The sequence below is a fragment of the Bacillus rossius genome, chromosome 3 (assembly GCF_032445375.1).
Source record: "Bacillus rossius redtenbacheri isolate Brsri chromosome 3, Brsri_v3, whole genome shotgun sequence".
Lineage (NCBI taxonomy): Eukaryota > Metazoa > Arthropoda > Insecta > Phasmatodea > Bacillidae > Bacillus > Bacillus rossius.
This window is the reverse complement of record NC_086332.1, coordinates 73,147,057-73,172,137: the sequence shown is the minus strand read 5'-3', so window position 1 is coordinate 73,172,137 and position 25,081 is coordinate 73,147,057. Positions and strand designations below refer to the sequence as shown.

General features: G+C 38.3%; 1 non-coding gene across 1 annotated transcript; it reads left to right on the top strand.

The window, feature by feature from the left end:
* The first annotated feature begins 23,270 nt into the window (after window positions 1-23,270).
* Trnah-gug (transfer RNA histidin (anticodon GUG)) lies at window positions 23,271-23,342 on the top strand. The gene has a single exon. It is a non-coding gene; the product is annotated as a tRNA-His (tRNA).
* Window positions 23,343-25,081: the final 1,739 nt, after the last annotated feature.

Below are 25,081 nucleotides of genomic sequence, written 5' to 3'. Positions count from 1 at the left end.
AGAAATAATAAAGTCAAAACTATTTTTTATGGAAAACCTACTGTCTATTTTTTAATTTTCTGTGCTTATAGCGTGCTGTTGGGTCGACATAAGGGCAGTATGCAACACACGAGCACCGTATCCCGAGATGACGTGATGACTAACCTCACGCGCAGAACTCTCTGGGCCCCGCTGCCGTCCTTCCGAATCATACAGATTTGCGCCCTTGAACATGTCTATTAAAGTACCCTGTCCCTTCGCTTCTTGATTGCGACCACTGTCTTACTCTTCTGTTTCTCGCCACAAATGATTCATTTTATTTTCCGAGGACTTTTTTTTTTTTTTTTTTCGAAACGAAGCGTCCACACGGGCGGTTGTAACTGACTTGGACGATCGGCCTCATTAAGTCGGGACTGGATTCTCTCGGTAACGAAGAGCCCCCGGGACGTGTAACGAGGTCCGGCTAACTCCATCCTGCTGTGCCTTCCCGCTTCCATGTCCATTCCTCCAGTGGACCGCGCGAGGCGTCGAACCAGTCGTCGAGAACCCAGACGTGAAGTGAGGCTGGTGCCCACTTACTGCCCATCGGCCAGCTCTCCTTGGCGTCGCAGTTCTTGCGTATGAGCCTGTAGTACACGACGCAATAAAATATCCTGTAGCTCGGAACCTGCTTGAGAGAGCTCCGTTCCGCAAATAAACGCTCCCATAAATTGTCATTCGACTGTAGTTAAAGCACGGCGAGATTCAAGAAAAAACATTAATGGAATTCATGACACCACACTGGGAACGGTTAGCCAGAGATACACGAAGAGACCAGATGGAGCACGTACCAGCGAAAACGAACACCCCTGTTGCCAGGCTACGACTGGACCGTACCTACTTCCAATGTGGATGGTTGTAACATTCACTCAATGGTTTCCTATGACATTACTAACACGGGTTGTTTTAAATACAGCGCAATCGTCTGCGCTCCCCTGTTTACGTATATAACCCTTATTTATAGTTCCCCGTGTAGTGGTGGTCATAGAAGTTTGCGCGACCCTGTTCGATTTACTTTTGCGAGGCACTTATACTTTGGTTAAGGGCCTTATCGGAATGCGTGGATCTATGGAATAGCCCCCAAGAGGTTTGATGAGTTGGTGAAATGTAGGGGAGAATCCGAAAAATTGTCAAACCAAACTGTACCTTAAACTTTGGCGAAGGTTTTTTCTGATTGATCTTAACAAATTACGATATTTTTCTGACGAATTATTCTCGGGCTAGTTGTATGAATGCTAACGATCAAATGCCGATGAAATCGCGTCCTTTTATGAGGTAGTAAAATGTTTGAAGGTTTCTTGGTAAAAATATATAAATTCTAAATAAATGCCTGAGAATAAATGCTAATAAAAGTTTAATCATTTCATTTTTCATTAATGTCCATTTTTACTATAAAACTATAAAAAAAATATATATGATGAAAAGGGCTTGGGCAGGGCCCTGCTAGTCGTGGCATGCCCGGGCCTAGAGCCGCCATTGCCCCATTCGGTATGCTGATAAGAATAAAACTTTACGCGGGGAGTGTCTGGACATTTAATTCTCCAATCGAAGTAAAACAAATACAGCTTACACCGCTTCTCCATAACGCAGAGAAGACGCCGTCGAGACGATCGCCGCATTAACCCCGTCTCACAAGCCCGCCGATACTTGCGTTTTACCTGGCGATGTTCCGTGTAAGTGCGTGACGTAGCAGCGCCGTGCTGGGCCCGCCTCTAGCTCTCCCGAGCCCGGACATGGCGCATACGTGCGGGCACTGCCACGCTCTGTGCGGCATTCAGCTGCATTCGCACCACTGGTCCCGCTGCAATTGGCACTAGTCTTCTTGTGTGCTCTCTCGCAGGCAAGACGAAAGTGTTGAGACTTTAAATTTAGTTTCAAATTCCGAAATGGGAATTCCGTAAAGAGAGATGTCGTGTACATATATTTACGATGATTTGTCACAACGTATCGAACTTCATTTGAAGCTGTTTAAAATGACCAAGAAAAGTATTCGTTACAAAAAAATTACTCACCAATCTTTCCAGCTACTGCACGCAGATTCTTGTAAAAATTTAAACTTTAAAATCATGAGCTGATATTCCCTTCATGCAGGCACATATAAAAGTAATATTTTCATGTTAGCGAGACTATACACCAATATATAAATTGTATCATGATCTATGGAACGTTATTTAGAAAAGGATTCGTCATGATAAATTTTCTAATTGCAAAATTGGTAAATGGTATATACCTAGTAAAGTTATTTAAGTAAAAGAACTGGAAATAATCGTTTGAAAATAGGATAGCTTGATTTACCAATGCACATCACGCCATGATATAACTTGATCAACCATTCGCGGGCGAGTATTTGTTAATGGGAGATGTTTAACTTGAAGACCTTCAGCATTCGATGACTTCGAAGCATGGACTATCACTATCTTGCTATATTCCCTGGTGTGGTTCTGACACTTTTGCAGGCTACGAAAGTTTGTGTTCAAACTGGTGGTTTTTTTAAATATAAATAACAGGTTTGATGCTGAAGTTGTTTGGCTTCTGCGTCGAAAATGAAGATTTCACCGACATTCACCGACGTTTCAGTCGTCTTTGCAGTCACGATCTTCAGGGTAAGTTACCTACTGTACTGCTAACCTGAAGATGGCGACTGCGATTTCGACCGAAAGGCCGGTGAAATCTTCGAGCCAAAAGTACAACAACTTCAGACAATGATTCTTATGTTGCTGTTTGACACTGTGCAGCCGGCAGCCTATTAGGCATAGGTGTTTGATGTGTTGCCTAACTATTAGGGATTCGTGTCATAATTGTTCATTTTGGATTGAATATAATAAAATAGACCCAATTAATCCTAAAAAAAAAAACATAGTTATATTTCACTTTCGAAAGAATACTAGCCCAGATTGAAAGTTCGTAAGCAGCACTATTTATAGTATAACTATCCCGTGCAGCTACAAACAAGTCTGAATGCATGCATTCTCGCAAGAAATATAGTTTTCTATGCGACTTAAGTAGTTTTGGAGGCCAGCAATCTAAAAGCGAGAAAAATATTGGGAACAGTCGCGTTATAAAAGCGAGGGGTGAGTCGGATAGCCGTTTTGATTATAGTAAATTCCGTGATTAATGATCAGGTTAAAATCCTTTTACTATAAACCCATAAGTTACTAATATATTAAAAATATTAAATCACGGGTCCTAATATGTTGTGAACTGAAATTATTTTACGTAGATAATGAATTGTTAAGTATTATTTGTTTCTGTGTGGAGAATATTTTCGTAAGTCAATTCCAAAAGTTCAGATTAACAGAAATGCACTAGGCATTAATGTGAGTTTATTAACGGCTAGTGAATTTAAATCAATGAAAAGTGCTCTAAACTAGAGTTGTATAGTTGTTTACCGGCTTAAAATGTTAAATTGAATTAGAGCATTACTATTTATTATTTTAATGACATAGACACCGATCTATCAGTGCAGGATTTCCATTGATTTTACAGTGATTCCAACTGACTTTGCAGTCACAGGTTCTCAGTTATGTCCATTATTTTTTTATACAGCAGAATCATCTCAACTGAAGTTTCAGTGTAAATAATGAACATGATTGAAATAGCTTTTCCGATTGGAATGAAAATGCCTTAATACTACGTTCGCCGAATCTACCAACTGCTGAGGAATAAGGTTTGTAGGCCATTATTGAAAGAGACTTCGCTTGAGTGTTTTGGATGCCTCAAAGTTGAAATGGCATCGGTAATCTCCGACGTGTCGGTGGACATTGTGCTCGCCATCTTCAGGAACTGCAGTCTGCAGATGATGCCCCGAGGGTGGCGAATACGGAAGTGGGCGGAAGACGAGGCCCACGAGCAAAGCCAAGCCACTGCAAGGGGGAAGTGTGGTGCCACGGCGGAGAGAGCTACGCGAGCGCTATCTGCCATCGGCGGCCGGTACCAAGCCCGTCATCTCAGGGCAGCCGCCAACCTGGTTGTTCATTGTCCTGGCGGACAGCGGCATTCTGTGGCGCGCGGTCGGAGGCCAGACAGCGCTCGGCCGCCTTGACGCCCCGCTCTTACTTCGAGGACCTGCCAATCTTCCGCGGCGCGGCTTTTACCGGCGTCTTATCGCGCGCGCTCCTGTCGGTCCGTATCACCCGCCTCTCACTTGGCCCACTCGTGTTCATTAATTTCAATTGAAATGGACCATAATTTAATATTCGTCGTCAAATTTGTTTGAGAAACCCAGGTACTTTGCTTCACAGGAAAAAAAAATCTGTACTTTTACAAAAAATTTCCTTTGGAAACCAGTTACCCATATAAAAGTTTGTAATACTACAAGAAATATAGTATTGTAAATTTATACAACAGAAACTCGGGTTTGTAGGATAGTGGGAAACCCGATTTATGAATGATTTTAAAAAAAAATTATGCTACACACAAAATTGCTCTTAGTTCATGATAGGGTTCACATAAAAATTGGCTTTCGGGTTTCTTAAAACCATGAATTTAATATTTATTAAATTTATAAAAGGTTTAATAAACAATTAACAATAGTTGTATTATAGATTTCTTTAAAATAATTTCAAAAACTCAAAATTATGGAAGCAAAACAGTTTTATGTAACACCCCCTTAATCTCAGCAGACGTCGACTTGTGCCCTTTATTTCCTCAAGCCATCTCTCGTACTACCTCCTTCTACCAACACGTCCGCGCATTCGGTTCGCTCCTGCTTAGGGAGCATACCACACTGCACCGCGTATGACGAATGATCTTGTATCGCGTCTCCAGTTACATTCTCGAGAACTCCAACAGCATTCTGGAGTCAATTAATGAGGGGTCACTACACGCCGTTTGGAAAGGACTTTTATTACTAGATGTCCGTTTTTATCCTCCCGCGTTCATCTTGTTCTTTTATCCGCGCTGACGGTAACATCACGCATGATCTTATGGGCCGAGCTATTATAGGGATGTACGTAAGATATCTGGGGAAAAAACAACGGTGAGTAGATAAGTTATGAAGACTCTGGTCCAGGGTACTACGAAGAGGATTTTAATGTAAAATCAGGACCGGTCTTGCAACTGAATGAGTGAAATTATTTCCTTCTGCTCCTTCATTTTGGGATTACAACCTTTGTCTTGAAAGAAAAGCGGTTTTAAATCACTTTGGCCTCAAATTTGGAAATATTTTTTTCCAAAAAGAAACGTTTAGCTGTACTCCAGAATTTCATGCGCAGAATGTAATTTTTTAAATTATTTGACACATTATGCATTCACCAACCAAATTTTCTTTGCTAAGAGAATTTAAAGTACAAAAACTAAAATATATTTTACAATTATTTTATCATTCTAAAAACCGGAAAAATTCGCTATTTCATTTACTTATAGGCTGGACTCCGTGATCCTCTAAGCACGCGGGCAAATTACACTTGCTCATTGACTACTGACTTGTGACAGTTGTTAACTGGCAGTGGCGGATCCAGGATTTTGGTTTGGGAGGAGCTTGACCCAGCTGAGTCTAGGCTTTATCAAGGCAAACACTAAAACAATAGTGGACCCAGATGCTTTTGGAGGGGGCTTGAGACCCTTCGCCCCCCCCCCCCCCCCCCTCTGGATCCGCTACTGTTAACTGGTATGCTTGTGATTCGATACTTCTTTTTTAATGGTTTTGAATTTGGCCCAGAGTCCTTTAGATAAACTGCGGCCCAATAACTAAAGCAGCAAAAAGGCAAACGTATTTCGAAATGAGTCCACGAAATTTTCAGGTCTCTACTAATAGCCTATCACGGCATTATTTCATAAATCTCGAACTTTCCAACTTGCTGATTCAAAGTGGACAAAATTACTTTAACATTACGTCAATTTAAAAAGTATGGAATTTAATTAAGTGAGAATTCAAAAAACTTAATTCATGAAATATTTTCGTTTAAAACTAATTGATCGTATAAATAACCCACTTACGCCTTCCAATAGTGGTCCTGGGATTGTGGCTGTACGGGAGGGAAAAATATGAAAATGTAGGGAATTTCCTGTTTAATTAATTTTTTTATTCTAAATAAAAAAATTTTTAAAACATTTTTAGCTTTTCTTTGTGAAGGTACAGAAAAAAATGAGCAATTGTTAAACCCTGAATATATAAGGTGGGCTTCGAAACATAATACCCTAAACCTTGTAGTTTTTCATTTTTTTATTTCAACTTTTTTTTAATAAATTGTTGGCACGACAAGGTATCAATCATTTCTTCCCAAGCATTCATACCGTGTCACAGTTAGATATTTACTAAATTACTTATGTCTGTAATACCTTGGAGGAAATAGGCTAATTCATTATTTCACGCAGACTACAACTGTCATAACCACCCCAGACTTTAACAAGCGACCAAAGCTAATTCTTTCTAAAAAAAACTTTTCTTTTTTTCCTCCATTTAGTCTAGCGGCCAGGAAAAGGTATCAGGTTCAATTCGTGCATATTTTCCTCCTTGCTGAAAAAGCTAGAATGTAGACAAATAAACTTTTTTTTTGCAGCAATGGTTTGTCTGATCAAAAATTGTTTCAGACAAAAGTTTTAGATAATTTTATAAGATCAATAAATATTTCGTACAAATTCGATGTTGTGCCGACGAAGGGAGTTATGACTTTTTTTTATCATCCAGCCCTTGTTTTTTCAACGCCTAGCTGTTATGGTTGGTCGTATCAAAAACGTATTCAGACAAAAGATTTTGGTATTACTTCTACGAGTTTTAATACTTTCAAACGTATGTGATATTTTTCACATTATGTGAGTTACAGCAAATTTTCTTTTTCTTTTTTTCTTTCAAAAAACTTTCCCCATTTCTATCCCTGTGGTCGGATATTACCCATTAACGAACTCGACCGAGATTTTCCACTACTGGATTTTATGTACCAGTTTGGAAGTAATTTGTGAAAAATTGCGACATGTATCGTGTCCACAAATTTGTGATATGAATGTGTGTATATGTCTGTGTGTGTGTGTGTGTGTGTATATATATATATATATATATATATATATATATATATATATATATATATATAGACACACAAATACACTTTTGAGTTGACGATGGTTTTGGGATCTGTGTACAATGAAACGAAAAACTATGTAAAAAAATTTCGAAATTCGCACCATGGTAACGGCTACAATATGTATCTTTGAAATCTACCTAAAATATTATTCCGTAGCTGGCAGATTCATGTCTCCATGTCTGCCTGGCGAAGACATCGACTTTAATTTTCTTTCTACGTATTTATTGCAAATTCAAGGCAACTCAAATGAAAATATTTGCGCTGCAAATTTTTGCGGCACGGTGAACAGCCCGGGGACAGACGTCGTCACTGTGAAGAGTAGGTGAGGGGTTTCGGCAGTGGCTAGTCGCTTGCCTTCTGCCGTGTGGGGGAGAGGGGACAATATAAGCCGAGAGGGAAAAAAAGGTACGTTGGTGGGAACCAAATTTCGGTACCCACAACGCATATCGACTGTTAATACTGGGAAAGTTATATGTTGATTTTTCGGTACCGTTCAACAGTAACTGCGATACTTGGAACGGTTAAACACTAAATACAGTTTTTGAATTTTTTTGTATGGGCTACGGATCATTCTGTTTCAGGTGCTGGAGATAGGTTACTCCCGCCATGTAAACTCATAACTAAGGGCAAGTATTAGACTGAATTAAGGTACGTCCGAGCTCATGGGCATAGATTCCATGTTGGGTCCCGTCATTGTCATATTGGCTGTGATTGCTGTGCTGACAGAAGACAAGAGATGTGCCTGAAATAAACCCAGCCAACCACGAAACACAGACAATGATACCAAGTTTTAAAGAACAATTTATCTGGAATTTTTTTACCGAAAAATACACGGCCCTTCCTAATACAGAACTCTACAGTTGACCTTTTCAAATTATTTTCCCCCAGCGCAAAACCACCTCCTTAGCCCATGGACGGAATTTTTCCCGGCGTGAAAAGTCGCTGACACTGCCGGGAATCCAGCACGAAGAATTTGGCTGGGAGGTCAGAAACTCAAGCCACTGAGACGGCAGATCGAACGCACCGCTGAAGAACTATAATAATTTGGCTTTATGGGCAGTTGTGAGCTGGTTCCCCGGTAGCAAACAAATAGAGCCATGGAAATTTCGCGGACTGATTTCACCCCATGATGCACTCAGACTCCCTATACATGTAATCAAGAATTTTCAGAGTGCTCAATGGTGCGTGAGAAAGTTATAGATTTTGGTTTCAATTTTTGGTAATGACTAAATAGGCGGTAATATAGCGGATTATTTTAGTTTCAAGGGATATTACAATATTTATGCATTTGTATTTCTTTGACGACCGGGTCATTCCGACACTCCCCTCTACGACTGCGGGTTAGTCAGCTACCAAATAGCAGTAGAGTGACCGAATCATACCGAGCAAACCAAAAGAAGTGGAGGTTCTACAGTAATTTAGCAGGCAAAAGAAACGCATATGAGGGAACTGTGAATTTTAGCCTGATACCAGAAGAATCCACGGAAATTCTGGGGGCTCTGATTTATAGTCATCAAGAACGTGTCAAGAGCACTGTAGACCAATCACGAACTAGAAACAGATTTAAACGTGCTTTGGTACCCAAATAAATTACGTGGCTCTACATATCAATAGGATCAAGTATTTTTCGCGAATGGATTCTGAGACAATGACTGTGTGTTAAAACACTGTAGCATCGTCTGTGTGTTTTTTTTTTTTTTTTTTTTTTGTGATTGGTTGAGTTCCTTTCAGTTGCACGGCAACTGTCGGCACACGAATCACAACCTTTCAGTGCGGAAGCCAACAGTCCTGATTGTCCCGACCAAATAAGGCAATGGCTTCTCTCGCAGACGGCCGCCATTTACAAGTAAACAATCGCTAGTGTGGGCATACCTTTTTTTTTGCTTTCTAACGAGTGATCAGATTTATTCGCGAGAAAAATTGCCTGCTGCCCCCACAAATCAAGCTCGCAGCTTGAATCAAGGCTCACTAGTCTCCACGCGTCCAGCTCGTTGCAAGCTTGCTACGACAAGTCAGCCTGCCGCAAGCCTAAGTGCTACGAGAGCTCCGAGACTCGGGCCGTCCGACGACGACTAGCGGGCCAGGAGAAGGCGACTGACAAGTAGGCATGCCAACTATGTGTCAGCATGTCGAAAAAATTTATATTTCAGGTTCAAAATATAAAAATTTTTGGTAGGTATCTATATTTTAGTGCCTATAGTTTTTATACCGATATTTTGTTCCGATATTAACGAATTTGAATAAAAAATTCAATTTAAAAACAATTTTATGAAAATTAATTTTAAATAAATTTAGCAGGAAAAATATTAGTAAAATTGTAGACCGAAGGCTTCGGAAGGAACAAATTATTATTTCAAAGGAGTGAAAAAGGAGTAAAAAATAGCTAATTATTGAAGTTCACAGTGGCGAATTTCATAGGTTGGTATTCTCTTTTCTACATTTTGTTACCTTTTTTTTTGCTTAATGTCTTCAGAAGTTTAGCTCTATAAGAGTAACAACCTTATAAAAATTATTTTTAAATTAAAAAAAGTAGAGAAGCTTTTATTAAATTGCTAGAAAGAGCTAAATTATTATTAGGTAATTCCTTTATTTCAGCTTCGATGTATCAAGAACTCGATGTAACATACACTGAAATAATTATTTCATATTAAGTAAAGCATGGGTAAAAGTTTGTACAGTATGAAAGACCAATATATTGAAAATATCGGTATTTTTAAGCCGATATTTTATCGGTATTGATTTAATTCAAGCGATGTATCGAAAGACCGGTATATAGATGTGTTTGAAAGTTTTGCCATTCCTACTGACAAGAGAGAGACCTTTGGCACTCGCCACGCGCGGAACAGGTCGTGCCGGTACCCAGGTGTGGCCTCCCTCTCTCTCTGTCTCTCTCTGTCTCTCTCCTCCCCTCTCCACACTCGGTCAAGTGCGTTTTCTACCTCCTGCAGCGCCTGCCTGGGGCAAGTCACCTGCCTCTCGCATTCGCCGGTCACGCCGCAGAAACAAGGATATCGTTCTCCGTCGCTCGCCCAGGGTGTTGTAAAAAAAATGTACATTTACATTTGCCATTTCGCGCCGACGCGACATGACGTTGTGAAAGTCTTGCGTTTCCACGTCTCTGCAAGCCAGTCTCAATCCCCCTCCCCCCTCCATCACCCCGGCTTTTTTTTATTTTGACAACCCCCCCCCCCCCCTACCCTGTTCCCTATAACGCTTTTATCAGTCCACTAGCCAGACTGTCCCTGATCACTACTCGTGGCTCGTACATACAGAGGGGGTCTGAATTCCACCCACGATCTTCGGCTGAAGGTTCATCACAACGAGATATGTTAAAAATTTGCACACAACTTACGGTCTAAAGTGCATCTCGAGGCTGGTATACGTCTATGAATTCGAGACTGAACAACATTTTTTTTTATTGTAAGTAGTAGAGAAAGTATTTGAGATAGAACACTAAGCGTCAGGATTATGTTGAATCAAATGAATTTCTGCAAACACTGCGAATTTCGTAACTGTAGAAAAATTATTTCATTAAAATAATGGGTGCAACACCTTTATTTTCCACATATTTTTGTGGTATATTACTACCCTAATTAGTGTTGGTTGTAGAACTTCATTCAATTAAACATAATGCAGTGTTCTACCTTAAATACTTTATCCACTATTTACAAAAACAAATGTTTGAATACGGGTTATCCAATCCACAATCGTTCATTGATTTTATCCAAATGCAATGATTATACAGAGTGAGTCTGAATCCACCTGACAAACCTAGGCTGCAGGTTTATCACAACAAAATAAGTGGTCTCGCATTTAAATTTGGTGCTGAACCAATTTTTTTATTGGAAATAACAAATATAGTATTTATGATGGAACACAGTGTGTCTGGATTAAGTTTAAATTATTTAAGTTCTACATCCACCGCGAAATTTTTAGCTGAAGGAAAATTATTTTGTTGAAATAATTGGGGGTAGTAACACATCACAAAAATCTATGTGAAAAATATAGGTGTTGTAGAGTAGTTGAGTAGTTATATTAGGGCAAATAGAGGTGTTTTATAGTAGTTGAGTAGTTATATTAGGACAAATAGAGGTGTTGTAGAGTAGTTGAGTAGTTATATTAGGGCAAATAGAGGTGTTGTAGAGTAGTTGAGTAGTTATATTAGGACAAATAGAGGTGTTGTGGAGTAGTTTGGTAGTTATATTAGGGAAAATAGACGTGTTGTAGAGTATTTGAGTAGTTAAATTAAGGCAAATCACGAATCTTCCGTGTTGCAGTAAGTATTTCCTCACTGGCGGCACGATCTTATTTAACCTATAAGGGCCAATACACATGTTTCAAATGCTAACAAAGTGTAATGAAGCCTATCAAACAGTAAAATATTCCGGCTGTAAATCATAATTTCTAACAATGATGTATTTGCTTTTACATAATAAAATTAGCAAATAAATAACTATGCACGCAAATACACACAAATGTAACTCTTGAAATTAATTTCAAATATCTAATGTTCCTGAGCAGCATAAATAGTCTTCATTTTAATTAAACGACAGGGGAGTTACCACATTGACTTTTAGTCTTTAATACCTCGAACTACAACATAAACATTCTTCTTGGGCGAACCGAACGCTCGGAAAAGCGGTTGGCATACTTTAACTCCACTTAAGTTTTTTACGGTCGCTCGTTAGCGCGTCTGATTAATGTATACCAGCGGTTGAACTTCAGTCGGTTGGTTACACAATAACTAAAATTTACCTTTTAAAGGTTGCAAAAACCAGCGTTACAAGTGTTCACAGCCTAACATAACAGCATTCCAAACCGAGGCCTCGTGATCTGACAGTCTCCATTATTTTTGTTCATTTGCATTCGGACGGTGTCGCGTTAAACTCGTAAAGTTGCATGGATAACACTCTTTTGACCGTTAGCGCATTATAATAAAATCATTCGAGCATGTAACGTATACATCGATGACTAATGCAGAAATCACTATAGCGCGACGGATGCGGCGCGACTGGTGCGGCGCGACAGCAAAATATCGCTTGATTTTGAACATGCGAGTTCTACCCGAATAACAAATTAAAGAACACAATGACAAATAGTATTTTTCTGGGAATTACGTATGCCCTACACACAATCAATGTTCACAATATTTTTACTCTTCGTGTTTGAAAGACATATATTAGAAACCAAATTAAAACGTTAAAAAACAATAACTATGTGTGAACATTTGCAAAAAATTCTCAGTTAAATTTAATAAACATAACCTTTAAAACTAAAAAAATCTACAAGGAATACAAATATTATCGTTACACCAGTCTATCCAACATTCGAAAACATAATTCTGACAAGCATTTCAGTACGTTCTTAAAATGATTCTTGCAATCGGGAAGATTAATTTTAAGTAACTTAATGGACATGTGCCATAGAAGCCTCATGAATGAATAACGGAGATGAAAACATTAACAATCGGAGAGCAATCCAAAAATAAATATAGTTTCAAAAACTAGAGGAACATGCTTTTAAAGATTATCAAACTAAAAAGTAAAAAATAATTTTAAAATTTAATTTATGACAATAGTATATAAGCAATACTAGTATAAATGAGAAAAAAGCTTGAGGCGCTTTGTGCCAAATTTTTTGTATATTAAGCGCCCCATGCTTTTTTCTCATTTATACTAGTATTGCTTATATACTATTGTCATAAATTAAATTTTAAAATTTTTTTTACTTTTTAGTTTGATAATCTTTAAAAGCATGTTTCTTTAGTTTTTTAAACTATATTTATTTTTAACTTTTTAGTTTGATATTCTTTAAAAGCATGTTTTTTTTAGTTTTTTAAACTATATTTATTTTTAACTTTTTAGTTTGATATTCTTTAAAAGCATGCTTTTTTAGTTTTTTAAACTATATTTATGTATAATTATCATAGGGAAATGAGTTACCGACACAACCTATTACCATCTGAGATAACTATTTGGAGTTGCAACGTCACAAAGAAATAGTAAATTCTCTCCGAATCATTTACAGTTAAATGTATGGATATAATCTTAGAATTTACCGGAAATAAAAACATTTTGTTCCGGCGTGGCCGGGAGTAGAACCCACGATCGCTGAATCCGAGAGCTGACGTCACAGTAGTCGCGCGCCCTAGACCGCTCGGCTAACGAACGTAATGAAATTAATGAACATTTTACAGTGATCACTCACTCTTAGTCGAAAGAGTTACAGACGGACAGACAAACATACAGGTGAAGCTAATATAAAGCATGTAAAATCAGCTGAGCTGGAGTGAAATGTTAATTAAATGTCTAGACAGCACAGGGAATTCGGTGAAAGAAATTCAGTCAGAAAAAAAAAATTAAAAGAATTCTAGTTGAAAAGTATGTAGCACCCTCTAAGTTTTTTTTTTCTCAGTGACGTCAAAGATGCTTCTAACGTGATTTGTTTGTAAAGATTCGCGTCTCCTTCACGACACGCGCCCGTCGCAAAATTGTGATTCCACCATAATACGAAAATCTATATGCCTAAAATACATTGTGCGAGCATCGAGTTACATCGCTAATGTGTTCGTATATGTCTCCGTTTTCAAAACTCTTTGCTATTTGTTAGTAATTTTTCCTCGTTATTTTGTCAATTTCTTTAGTTATTATGTTAATTTGAGTGTTATCGTTTATTTTCGTTGAACTTAATTAGTTCCCTCTCCGTATGTTTTTTTTTATATATAATAGCTAACATTGGCTGGTTTTCTGTGTTATATACATATGACCAGGGCATGAAAAATCCACAGAATTATTATTCCGTGATTTTCCCATGTATATCTACGCCAAGTTAAAATTGATTCTTCAAACCATAAGTAAGCTTATGATAAGTTACAATGCACTACAGACTATCTTGACGCCAAATTTTTGCATATACTAGCTGAAAAATCTTCTATGCCAATCACGTACTGATATGCAAAATTTGCGTTGATTTCTGGCACCAGATAATACTGCAGCCATAAATGACGTTTCGTCAGGATTGCACCTGATTGGGTCATATGGTTTTTGTAATTTTGTGATATTTTTCTTGTCCTTTAGTCTCTCAAAATCCATAATTGTATGTCTCTCAATAATAGTTAGAATTTTGTAGATCTTTATCAATGACTGCGTGTAGATTTCGGTACACTTAGTCCGCTTAAGAACTCAACACATATGTTCTGTATTTTTACAAAATATTCCTTTGGAAACCAGTTGCCAAGAAATAGTGTGTACTATTCCACAAAAAAAAGATATTGTGCATTTGTACGACACATGGCTATCGTTATTTTTTCATATAAGAAATACGTTTTTCGAGATAATATCGAGTATTTCCTACGAAAATTGGCGCATAATTTTTTTATTTTAAGTGATGTTTCATTCAGGCGAATTTTTTTTGAAACCAAAGAAAAATAATTGTATATTCAACAACTAGGCTATATTTTGTTTAACTATGCTTATTAATGTGCGCAGTTAAAATTGGAAATCTAATCAGGGAAAGGTTTACAAATAACTTTAACTATTGGAGGTACTGGGACAACACGAGGCACAAATGCCCGGTAAAGCCTCCTAGTCCAGTATTACAGCGAAAACTGTTTTGTTGTGGTACAGTTGTTTTTCGTGTAAATGTAAAAATTTACAAATATCTGTAATTTTACATGAATATTTCTGTACCATTTACAAAAAAAAATTGTTACAGTGTATGAGAAAACTTTTTGTCCATGTTCATTCGGTTGGTTAATTGTCTGAAAAGGGAGGAGGGGGTGGGGGTAAAAGGAAACCCGTAGAGAAGGAGTGAAAGTAACAAAATGAATAATTAACCGGCGCGCACATTTCACGCTCAGCCGCTCGTGAGAAGTGATACGCGCAGCTGCCGCGAAGTAATCTGGAGCCACATTCCTCGACCTCCGACTTCCCGGTCGTGCGGGACAAGTGTTCCCGGTCGAAGGAAACCAGACCAGCGATTGGCGGTCCAGGTACCGGCGCGCGAGTGCCCGGGAGGTGAAGCTGTCCGGACACCCGGACAGCGCATGCAGACTGGTGTCGTCACAGCTCGCCGGGCACCGAACCACGGACCTCCTTCGGGGGGGGGGGGGGGGGGTCTCGGATGACGCGTATCTGTTCGCGAGGCGGGATGATAAGCGCGGGGCGCAGTCTTCCCATCGTGCTCAGAGCGACCATGTCAGTTGGGCGGTAACTGTTAACATCAGATGGCGGAGAAATGAAGATAAAAGTTTGATGCGCGTATCCCCTGACTGCTTTAAAGAATCTCTACCAGGCGTTTCATGCCAAATAATTATTCTGAAAACCACATGCTAAAGCTATTTTCATTTCAAAAAATAAAAAATAAAAAAATAAACGAAATACGGAAACACAACTATTCATCCGGCCTTTATTATTTTATTTTTTTCGTAAACAAACGCGTGGTTTCTACTGAAGCTCTACACCTTTTATGTGTGCCCAAATATATGGGGCTGTAATTGAGACAGAAACACAAGTTGTTGGTTGCAGTTTAATTTACGGAGGTATCTCTCGGTACTCGCTTGCGTTGCAGATGTATTACTGCGAATGGTCGTCTGCGGAGCGAAAATTAAGTAAATGAGATTCAGGAGGTTGATTGAAAGAAAAATATATATGGCCATACGTCATTGCTGGTTTCCACTGTATGTCATAGAAGAGCCACAATAATAGACAGGGAAGAATAATACACAAACACACAGAAAAATATCAGCCAATCAGAGAAATCCGTGGAAGGAATTAGTCATAAAAAATATCATAGGGCACAGGCGAACACTGTGGGCTGATGATCAATGTTACATATTATTTCGAAAAACAACCCCATCCTACATTCTCACTCCTAAAAAAGTTATTTTGGAACTTGTTGATGAAATTTTGCACATTTGGAATTCAAAATAAGTTGAATATTATTATCTACATCTGATTTTGAAAAAAAAATTACTCTCATCCTCCATCCACCAATAGTTCAAATTTCTGGAACAAAACATTACGTTTTTGCAGTGGCGTCCCTAGACTTTGCGCAGCTCTTGGCTGTTTATTTTTGCGTGGCGCTCATGTTTTTGGAAGGGGCCTTACCGCGGTGGCCGAGGGAGGAGGCGTATGTAACAAACAACGCTAGAGAACTTTGAAAAATAAAATCTTAAAAAACAACATTTTCAAGCCAACCTGAAACTTAAATTTCGCCTATAGTTTACTAAATATTCTTAAGAAATTTTTTATATTATTTTTCTGAGAAATTATACTCCAGTTGACACTGTAGGCCTACATTCAGGTGAAAATCCGTCATCATGAGTCAATACAAAATTTTGAAAGATTTTGTAAAACTAAATCATGAGAACGCAATTGAAATAGTAAGGGTATTGACCAGAACTTGAAATCACATACTAATAACATCTTAATTCTTCCTTTTGCCGTTAATGTTCATATTTTTTTCAGAAGAAACTGGGCAATAAAGGAAAATAAAAGGGAAATTGATCGGCGCAGGACCCTGAGCGGTTGCCCAGCCCTGGAGCCGCTCCTGTTTTTTTGTATTTGGATTACTCTTTTTAAAAAAATGTCTCTTTACACTGTGTTAAACCCAGGCACTTCAGCTTGAAGGTATAATGTACACATATAATTAACTCTAAATCCATTATGGTGCAAAATATTTTTCTGTTTCAAAATATATGTAACCAGATTTTATTACAAAATAGTTTAGTGTACTATAGCAAAAAATAAGTTTAAATTCTAGCGCCCTTTTTTTTTACATAGGCCTATTTTTTTTTGTTTCTATATTTGGTTTATTTGGAATGCATTATTTCTCCATTTTTTTTTATGCTTTAAATTCTGAGTTCATAGAATTTTTGTGAGTTGTGATTATTTTAAATTTCACTAATTTGACATATTTTGAATATCTTCGTTTTTTTTAGTTCAGTTTATTATGTCTATGCCTGAATCCAGATCTAAAGAATTAGCGGAACGATTAACTGAGATGAGCGTCTGTAGCCACAGCTCCGTTTTCAGTCCAGTTTCCCCAGTTTTTCCCTCAGTTGTGCCAGTTCTCCTGATTGATGAAACACATTCGCAAACCTTTGTTCTTACCACTTCACGATTATCAAGTAGTTCAGTCACTGTTACTTTCCCACGAGTGCATCGTAAGAGGTGGCCTTTTTATACTTGTTCCCAATCTCAGTCGAGAAGTGATCTGTACGTTTCTGTAAATGCGGCCATCTTGAAGTGTTCCATGCAACTGACGGTTCTGGACGATCGCCTGATCAAACAGAGTCAGTGGACCGAAGGGAACTGAGTTCCCGGGGTTCGAGCCAGACACCGGAGGTTTCCACGTACAGAACTGCGCAGTTGCTTCCGTTAATCGTCTGACGTGACGTCACACTGGGTAAACTGACACATAAACTTTAAATAAGGCTTTCGTATAACAACTCGAGGGTGCGGTCTACCTACGACATTATTAGGGACGCTATTGCAACACGTTCGGGTAAGATAGCGAATAAGCACTGCCTTGTTGGGACACTGCTGTAACCTAACTCGCGGGCAGTGTTCCAGAACGTGTACAAACCGAATCTCAGCAAGGAAACAGATCGGCAACAGTTTTTAACAAACAGTGCCGTGCGCGAGGCTAGAAACTGGTTCCAACGCATTCTAGCGGTAATTTCGCAAACATCAATACAATTTTTCCTTCAAAAAAAATACTAGATATTTCAGCACCATCGCACAAAAACAGAAAGTCCTTTCTAATATTATCAAGGACATTTAAAGTCGCCATTATTCTTTTCGTGTACATGAAAGTGTGAAAAATGTGTTCCAGGATAGTTTCGCTATCATTAGATTTCATTTGGCGCACCAACACGCTGGGTACGTCCCCCGATGATCACAAAAGTGATTATATACGAGTTAATGACGCCAGACGCGGGTCCGCCATCTGGACGATTTTAACAAAAAAAAAGTGAGTTCTGCGCATGCGCGGAATTTGGGCAACAGAACGGTGACGGATGGGACACCGAAATCCGATCACTAAAAAATAAGGGACTGGCGGGGCCTATCGTGCACTAGGGTAAGGGTACAGGTGTGGCATATTCAACACCTAAACCCTTATTTTGGTGTCTTGGAATACCGGTCTAGAATACATGATTATGCCGGACAAGGGTTTCCTCCCCCCCCCCCCTTTTCTTTTTTAACCCAGCGCTCTTAGCCTAAAGGCCCTAACGCCCTGGGGCCCCCATGGACATGGATGCGGATACGCCGCATACGCAACCGGGAAGGGCGTTAGAGCTTTGGCTATACACAGAGGCTGAGGCTACCCATCCCAGCTTTTGTACCACCTTCGGCCCCCTACCCCACTCAGCTCACCAGAAAGTTGGATGCTTCCTTAGCCCTCCGGAGTTGTCATCACTTCTGGCGCCTACCCCAGTCTCCCGCCGGTCTAGAATACATAAATTCAAAGTAAAAACCTGACCCCTCTTGGCCAAATGCCTTACCGGGGTTAATAATATATTTATATATATAAGATTAAAATTTTTAAAATAATTAAAATATTAAAATTTAGAAAAATTCAAAATAATGTTAAAATATGTAAAATTATAAAATTATAAAAAAGAAAATTTATTTATATTACATTCCTACTTTAAACTTTACAGGGCTAGGAAATCCCGAAAGAGGTCCCCCTGGGGCCGACAGCCAAAAGGTTACCAGCCCCAAGAGGAAGCGGTATTTGCCTGTGTCTTCTAGAATCGACAACAGTTTCCGCGGGGAGCCACGCGGAGGCTACCGCCCGGTGACCCAACCGCCTCTGTCTAGAATACAGAAGGAAAAGGGGGGAAGGGAAGGAATCGAACGAGAGCGAGGAGACGTAGTAGTAACGCATGCAGCCGGCAGGGTCGCTAACAGCGCTACTTAGTCCCCGGCGCGTGAGAACCAGGACAGCCACGCTCCTGCTGCGCTGACAGGACGGCGTCCATCCTCGCACCTCCGCGGTGTGACGACGACGTGTTTCTCTCGCCCTTCGCTCGGGACCACTTTAATTAGGGCCAATTAAAACATAGGGTCCGCCCCTTCAGCCGCGGACTGAGAAATAGTTTCATTAGGATCCGGAGAACTCGTCGGCGCGGCTCACACTGTGGGTCGTGTAACTCGTCTCGAGTTTGATAGTTCTTGAAAGTACAGTCTGTCCATAAAAGAATGTTCCAGTTATATATTTTAATAGTATTGACTGTAGGCTTTGTAAAGTGTTAGTTCAAGATCACAATTAAAGAGTAACTCAAACAGTTTTAGATAAGTGCATGCGCGAGTACTGATTTGTTGTTTCCTCGCTTGCAGCGTCACCTATGTTGAAAGAATTTCTCTTTCCCCAATTAGCATAGGGTGAAACTGTAAACTCTATGTGGCAACAGGATGGAGCCCCTCCCCATTGTAATTTCTATGAACTAGAGTGGTTAAACGTCGAAGTCCCTGACCATTGTATTGGTCGTTATGGTCGAGACTAAAGAGCTCTTTTTCGCTGGCCTCCACGTTCACCTGACATAACGCCATGCGATTTCCTTTTCCTTGGGGGCTTTGTAAAAGATCGTTGAGGCACAGAATTGAAGATGTTTTTGCTTTCATTACTCCGGACTTGTTAACCAAATATTGGGAAGAATTGGACTTCAGGTTGGATGTTGGCCGTATAACTAAAGGTGCACATATTGAACATTTGTAAGAAAAACTAGGTTAGTTTACCTTCAATTTGATGTATGATTTGTTGTAAATAGTCTAAATTAAACTGTTATAATATTCCACTGAAATTGGTACATTATTTTGTGGACATCCTATAGTACCAGTGAAATGTCACTTGCAAAGCACAGCTTGATGTTTTCACGCAAACACAGAGCAGCCAAATGAAGTTCTTTAAAGAACAATGTTGGCCCGAAGGCTGGGCAGAACATTAGTACCGCCCGTGTGAAATGTCAGACGCGATAAAGTTACTTGACACAGACTGTAGCTCCGCACTCCTGGAAGGTTCGGCTGGTGCTAGTGATTAACTCGGGAAGAGAGATCGAGTCTCGCCCGACCATCGACGTAGATGGCGTCCTTCCTTACAAGTCCCGGCTATCGTCAGTGACTGTCTGGGTTGGAGCGATGAGTCAAGGAAGGCAGTTTAAAATGGTAAATGGTAGAGCGCCTGTTCCAATATGGTGGCCGGTCTACTTTATTTATTTATTTTCCTCTTTTTTACAACTTTGAGAATAATTCATTTAATTAAACAGGACATTTAGCACTCACAAAAGCATTCTAATCTTTTGACTAATGTAAACATTTAAAAACTGTAAAAATTGACAAATTAATGAATAATAAATAACTAAAGAAAACTTATATTAGTTTTTATAAAGTTGAAACATAAAAAAGAGCAATTAATTCAAGTACAAAATCAAGGATAACATTATTTCAGATATATAAATATTTATATATATATATACATAAAAAACAAATGTATATATTAAGAAAAAAATACAAATGCTTAAGTTAGAACAGTACATAAAACCTTACTTAAATACTAAATAAATCTCTTCATCAGTTAAAACATTTAGCCGAAGATTGTATTTTTTATATAATGGTTTGTTTTGAATTTTTCAGAAGAACAGCTACAATTTTTGGAAGCAAAATTTTCTAAAGATCTCTGTCAATTTTTTTTTTATGAAATAGAGGAATAGTTAAAATTATGTTCTGTTTGTACCATGTAGGATAATTATGAGCTACATAATTTAACTGATTTTCCCTTTCATACATGCTCGTTATTGCAGATCTCACGTCCATAATGTCTGCACATGCAAGGTTTCTTCAGATTCGATGTATTCAGTATAGCACAGATGCGTTAAATTTGTGAGTAATTTTAAAACAATTACATCAATAACGTGACTGGTTATGTACAAAACTGAATCTCACTTTAAATATACTGCAATTAATATCATTTATTGCAACATAACATCCCTTATGCACAAAGGTGAGTAAGTCTATCCCTCCTAGCTTAGTTTCCTAGGTGTGCCACTCCACATACGGTGCTGCTGTATCACTTCATAGAATCAGGATTGTCCTCGTTTCAGAAATCTCAGGCTGTAAATTCAGCTTTTATTCGTGTTACAGATTTATGTAACAATTTAAATATTCCCCAGTTCTTTTTGAGAACTGAATTTAAATGGAAGGGAAACAGTTGTTTCAAATAATGTGTTTCTGGAGAGAAATAGACACAAAATAAAACTATTTTGTCATTACTACTGTATTTTAGTCCATTTTTGCATTCAGCTGGTGCTGTTTATTGCCTACTTACTCGAATGACACTCGGTACTGAGCTTTCTAATGCCACGATTGCCTCTTAAAATGTTGTGAAGGAACATTTAGAAAGTGTACCGGTTTTAAATTAATCATGGAAAATACAATTCAGCATCAGAATATATGCACAATTGTGGAGTTAGCAACATAGGTCACAGTTAAAAGTTGTTCGATAATTTGTCACAAATTCTAATTATTGCTCTAGTGGCCTTACAGGAAAGCTAATAAATCCTAAGAAGTATCTGAGTCATAAAACCGAGCAAAACATTTTCACCAAACAATTTATAATTTATGTGTTTATTTTTTTTCTAAGCAAGCAAACAAGTCAACCAAAATTTATTTCGGAATGTTTAAAGTGTGTAAAACGTCAAACGTGAAATGATTCTTTCGATTAAGTGAGAAATATTTCTTATGCTGAACTCCTTTTGAGAAATCGTTTACTAATTTTCTTCAAAATGGCACGCATATCCTCACTTTTTCAAGAACCAGGAGCAAAAAAATCTCCCTACGCAAAAAAAACAAACATACAAAACATATGCTTGATTGATATCGTCTACAAACTTACTTTGACAGCAATTACCTTGAGTGTCAAACAATTTTTTTTATACAAACTTATAAAAAAGATAGAATGGGTATACTGCATGGTGCTTCTGAATTCAGTGTCAACCTCTTCTTCCTAATAGCTCAGTGTTTGAAATAATATTTGGACGTTTTAAACATATGATATTATAAATTTAAAAAAAATTGAAAACCTATATAGGTTTACATTTTTATGGAGGAAAAGCAGCCTCATATATCTGTAGCAAACACTGATTTAGCGGGATCTACCTTTCGGAGTAAAATGAGAGCATATTCGCGTGAGCAGAAACAAACATAAACTAAACGCATTTCACAAACAAAAAATTATATTATACAAAATAAATTATTGGTTTTACTTTAATACTTCAAAAGTTTCAGCTGGGTATGCTAACATTCTACAGATAGGCCTATAGTGTGTGTCATGTGAATTGTCTCAAATTCGACAGTTCTCAAAAGTAGTACTATTGGTCTAGGTATTCTTCAGCCACTGTTGTTCGTCCTCCAGTCAGGGCCATCGAAACGTAAAAGGGAAGGGGGAGCCCCATTGGCCCTCGCAAAAGTGGAGGGGGAGGGTTGTGTTTCAACTTTTTTGTCTGCCTTAAGTTTACCCAGATATTACGGACGGAAACTACAAGTCTATTTATGCAATTCATTGGAAACCTTACCATTTATGCGATACCCACAGATCACTTTTACAGTTATGACCAAGTTTTTTTATTTTTTTTTATTTAATTTTAATTGTTAAGTTGGAAAAGTTGTAGCCTACATTAAGCGATCGAGATGGGCGTTGGGGCTCGACAAAATCATTCGCTCCCAGGCATAGAGATTGAAAACAACCTCGTGGTCTGTGTAACTTAACAAACATGATTTGATGCCATGCACATAAAGGTTGAGAAATGAGCAACATTGATACCTACTTATTTTGAGTCAAATTTTATGAACGTTTTCATTACACACTCTTTAAGAGTGTGATTCACGTAAAAAATAATAATAACGGAGTAAAATAAATCAAATATATTACAGTAAAAATATTTTTTTTTCATTTACGATACGATAATTTAATTCGGGATTGTGTATTAAAAACTTGAATTTACGTCGCAGACAGTTTTTTTTTTTAATTCTCTCTTGAGGTAAAGTAATAAAATAAAAAAAAAACTGCAATGCAATTTATTAAAGGACCATTTTATTCTCAAATAGTTACCAATTTTCCATTTACGATATATCATTACAATAATCAATAGCATGTTAATGTATTTTATTTAAATACATATTTATTTCAATGATATACCTTAAAATGTAATCTCGGAGCCATCTTGTCTTGGTAGCCGTGATCGTATAGTGGTAAGTACATTGCGTTGTGGCCGCAATAACCCAGGTTCGAATCCTGGTCACGGCAAATCATGACAACTTTTTTTTTTCTTGTTTTGAAATGAATGCACTTAAATTACATTAAGTAACATTTTCGCAGTTTTCGTTTTCCGTAAACCAGTATATATTTTTTAAAGTTTCACGTAAATATTCTTTAATAACCTCACCTGTTTTTTTTTGCGCAAATTAGAGATACGATCATGTCATAGAAGCTCATGTTGGTATTCATTACCGGAGGATAGAGAAATATATATACATACTAGCTGCCCGACCCGGCTTCGCACGACTATACTAATGGAAAAAAATTAAGCCACATCTCCCATTTACAGTAATGGTAAATAAAAAAAATTCAGTGAAAATTTATTACAATGCTGTATAATATACCGGAGAGAAAATGAATAGCACCGATGGTTTCCCGACTCGTGCACGCAACGTACAACTGATGTACCCGTACTTCGCTACGGCAGTCTACAGGCAGATCACTCTTGCGCCGCTCATTATACATGCCCCTCCTTGTGGGTACGCCACTGCCGCGCGATGCCCGTTGCCATGGAGAAGCAGAAGGCATGAACAATGCAAAATCCTGTTGCCTTGTTTTAACCACCCATGGGATCTAATTTTCGGAAAATGTCATCCTGCGTAACATAAGGAACATTACTGTGAAGTTTCAAGTTTCAAGTCTGTAAAATATATATACTTGAAAAAAAAAAGGGGGCAATTTTTGATATTTAAAGTACCCGCAAAATTTCAACGGTGATGAGGACTGCACTATCAATGAAATAGTCGTTGCCATAGAAACGAATGAAGAATCAACAAAGCAACAGCCGTTGCCATGGTGATTTCCTACCAAAAATAGAAATTAAAAATTTTGTCTAAAAAATAAAAAAAAATTTAGTGCAACATTTAGGGGGATGAAAAATAGATGTTGGCCGATTCTCATAGATACCGGATAAGCACAAAAAATTTCATCAAAATCGGTCAAGCCGTTTCGGAGGAGTATGGCAACGAAAACTGTGACACGAGAATTTTATATATAAGATATATATATTTTTAACCTGGCTTTATATCCTGCTTAATGATCGAGTGTGATAGTTCGATTCTCTCCACGGGTGCAAGAAATTTTCATATCCTGTTCCCGGTCTGGTAACGTTAGTATTAGCTGTCTGCCATTTAAGGCCACCAACATTAAAATTTGACTTAATCTCGTTGGACTTAGTCTTGCCCCGACGAAACGTAACATACAACTTCAGCTCACCCGTGTGATCACGCTCCTAACGAATTGGGTTGTCGGTCGTACTTTAGAATAGAAGCGAGGTTATCGTGCGAATCAAACGCTAGAAACGAAATTATCGTTCGTGTATTGCAAGTGTTTCTCTCCAGTCGAAATCTGTCGTGGTTGTTGCTTGACCTCTATAGCGCTGGTTCGAGTCCCGGATAAAGCATGGTGAAAACTGGTACAGTATCAATTCGCCAACAAATATGTCTTAGTCAATTAAAACTGTCAAATAAATCAAACGAATGTCTATAAAAAGTCATAAAGGTGGTGGTGAAAATTGCCAAAGGGGTAAATCTTTATCTTATATATAAAAATTAATGTTTGTTTGTTCGTCTTCTATGCGTTCACGCATCGTTCATTCGAGTCAGTTGAAACTTTGCACACTTGACCTTCGATCACGAGAAAGGTCACTGACTGCGTGAAATTTTGAAAAATCACCCTCATCCCCCGTTCCCACCCCTTAAAACAGAACTTTGACACTACTTGATGAA